This window comes from Geospiza fortis, unplaced genomic scaffold, assembly GCF_000277835.1.
Source record: "Geospiza fortis unplaced genomic scaffold, GeoFor_1.0 scaffold254, whole genome shotgun sequence".
NCBI classification, from domain to species: domain Eukaryota; kingdom Metazoa; phylum Chordata; class Aves; order Passeriformes; family Thraupidae; genus Geospiza; species Geospiza fortis.
Genome location: NW_005054441.1, coordinates 904,212 through 907,713, shown reverse-complemented (window position 1 = coordinate 907,713; position 3,502 = coordinate 904,212).

Here is a 3,502-nt window from a genome sequence, read left to right as displayed (position 1 = left end):
GCCCCCTGCCACCCTCCCATTGTTTCCCCCCCAGCCCCAAGTTCAAGTTCATTCCCGATTACCTCATGTCTGGTTTCCGTTGGAAACGAGACAGCTCGGGGCCGCTGCTTCCCTTAACCCTTCTAGGCCCCGCCACACATGACCAGAGCGTGGCAGGTCTCAGCTGCCCCTCCTGGGACACCAATTCCTACCCCCGTGCCTCAGTTTCCCCAGGCAGGGCATCCCCGAGCCCTGGGGAGCCTTCCTGAGCACGACTAGGGACACCCATGACAGGGACCCTGGGGGTCCTGGGACTGCGAGGGGCTCTGACCCCTATCTCTGGACAGAGACCTGGCCCCCCGCTCCTCCAAGGCCCTCCTGGTGCTGCCCCAGGTCTCCTCTTTAGGGGACCAAGGCCCTTGGAGTGCTGCCCACCCCACATGCAGGACTGGGGAAACTGAGGCAGGGTGGGGGGGTGCGATCAGAGCCGGGTCCCCCATGTTTTTCCTCTGGAACGGCACAGCACCCTCGGGTGTCCCAGCTCATGGTTCCCAAATCTCATAGCCTGGCACAGCACAGCACCCCCAGGTACCCTGTGTCACTGCCCACAGCCCCCAGGTGCCCACACCCCAGCACAACACCCTGAGTACCCCCCAGCCAGGGCAGCACCCCAGGGTGCCCCAACATGGCACTGTCCACACCCCATCCCTCTGTCCTGTCACCCGTGTCACCTGCCAGGCAGGACTGCAGCTGCCCCTGCAGGGAATGCTGAGGCCAGACCACTCGTGTCACAGGTGAGGCCAGGAGCTGCCACCCCTGTCCTGGCACCATGGCACTGCCTGCAGCACCAGTGCCAGCTCTGGAACCCAGGACTAATGGAAAGCCCCTGGAAAGGCACACACGACCTCCTGCTGCAGCTGGGGTGGCCACGGGCACAGCTGAGTGAGAGCAGTGCCCGTGCCCACACTGAGAGGGACCCACGGTCCTGGTGCTGCTCCTTTGGGGATGTCCTGGGCACCCAGGCAGGGTGGTGCCAGGGGTTGCCAGGCAGGACACAGCCAGAGCACGGCAGTGACCTCCCTCAATGATGGAGGACTTGTGGTGGCCCTGAGCCACCAGCAGTGCCTAAAGCCCTGGCACTGGGTGCCCGTACCGAGGATGTCACAGCAGCAATGCCCATGGGCCCCAGCGGTGATGCCAAGGCAGTGATGCTCACAGCAGCAAAGCTGGCAGTGGCAGTGCCAGAGCTGCAGTGCCATGGTGGTGATGCCCACGATGGCACTGCACATGGAAATAACCCCACAATGGTGACGTACACAGCAGTGGTGCCCAAAGTGGCATTGCCACAGTAGCAACACCCATGGCAGCGATGCCGTGGCGGGGACGTCCACAACAGCAATGTCTGCAGTGGCCAGGCCAGTGGTGGCAATGCCCACAGCGGTGATGCCACTGCTGTGGTGATATTCCTCATGGCCTCAGACATGGTGGCAAGGCCACAGCAGTGATGGCCACAGAGGTTACATCCACAGCAGCAATGTCCCACGGCAGTGATGCCACAGTGGCAATACCCACAGTAGTGCCCACAGCAGCAATGCCCACAGGTGCAAGAAACATGGCAGCAATGCCATGGCGGTGATGCTGTGGTGGCAATGCCCATGGCAGTGATGCCATGGTGGCAATGCCCTTGGCAGCGATGCCACGGCAGTGATGCCACGGCAGTGATGCCACGGCAGGGGCATCATGGCGGGGAAGGTCACATCAGCAATGTCACATCAGTGACAGCCACAATGGCAATGCCAGCCCTGGCCATGCCCACAGTGATGCCACGGTGAGGGTGCCTGGGGCGAGGGCAGGAGGGTCCCCCCAGCAGCATCCCCGCTCTCACCTGTGCCTGATAGATACTCCCAGGATCCCTTGGTCCTAATCCCACGAAGGAACGGTTCGCAGGGGGCGTGCCTGGTGCAGAGTAGGCTGGGGAACAAACGAGAGCTCATTAACGGGGCTGTGGGTGGCACTGACATTGTCCCCCCAGGGGCCAGGCCCGGCCCTCTCCCTGGCACTGCTGGGACGGAGCTCCCTGGCACCCGGTGCTGGCGACCAGGCGACGTCCCTGGCTGTGACCTGCTGGCAGGCGGATGGAGCCCAGGGGTGCTGCACCCAGGGCTGCTGTGCTCGGACGGTGCCACTCTGAGGCTGGAGGGGCAAAGTGCCCCGGGGTGCAGGCGCAGATGGTGCCCCTGGCTGTGCCCGCGCTGTGGCTCCCAGAGCTGAGCTGCCACGGGGAGAACAATGGCAGTCTCCAGTTCCACTTGGCCACGTCACCCTGCTGCCACCTCCATCCCTCAGCTGGGCATCCAGCAGTGGGACCTCCAGCTCTGCTGAGCCTCTGGGTTCAGCCCTGCTGGAAGCAGAGTGCTGCCAAGAGGAATGGGGGTTTTGGAGCCAGCTGTGCCCCTTGGGGACAGTCGGTGTCCTCCTAACGCGTCCTGCCCTGAGCCTGCAGGAACTTGCACTCCTCTGTCCCTCCCCAAGGCTGTGACTCCATTATCAGCCAGGCCATCCCACACTGTCCCCTCCAGATTGTCCAGGCTTTGGCTTCTCCATGCCATGGGATCTCCACACCTGCTGACCAGCTGCTGGCAATCAGCCATGGCCCATTACCCAGGGACAACGGCTCAATCAGGCAGGGCTTGCCCGTGTGGGGACACAGCAGCCACTTGGTGTACCATGTCCCATGGGTACAGCAGGATGGGAACAGGAACAACCCCCTCGCAGAGTGTGGCGACGGCACAGTGTCCCACCACTGCAGCACACACCCCCGTGCCAGGCTGGGGTGACACCAACTCCCCTCTGGCTGTTGGGCCCAGCACCCAAAACCCTCCTGGCCAAGGCATTTATGGCCCCTGAGGTGGAGGGGAGGCCAAAGAATTTGTCAGCCACCGTGCTAACAAACCCCCAGGTGCCACCTGTGAAGCGCTCTGGGGGACCCACACACAGTCCCTGCTCTGGTGTCACCTCACATCCCCAGCAAGACCAGAATCCCCGGCGCCAAGGACCCCCAAGGCAGCAAGAGTACAAGAGCCCACACAACACACCAGGCACACTGTCCCTAGTCCCAGTGCCACCCGCGTGCCAGCTGCTCCCCGTTCCCGGCAGCACAGCCACCACCATGGTGGGATAAACAGACACGGAGAGACCATGGCCTCCCCCACGGCACTGCCCACACCGAGGGTTGGGGCAGGACACTGCTTTGGAGAGCCCTGCCATGGCTCCACTCATGCTCAGAGGGACAAGGGGCTCGAGCTGGTCCCCAGGACCAGCACACAACCCCTTGGCTCAGCGCCCACAGCGGCCACTGGCCCAAACCCTGTCCGCTCCGACCTGCCTGAGACCCAGCAAACTCATGGCGTGCCAGCTGCCGCCCTCTCCCCGGCTGCGGGGAGGCCACCTCCGCCAACATCCCCCCAGCACGGGACAGGGGGACACCCTGGGGGGCTGTGAGAGGAGGGGCCAGCCGGGCCCG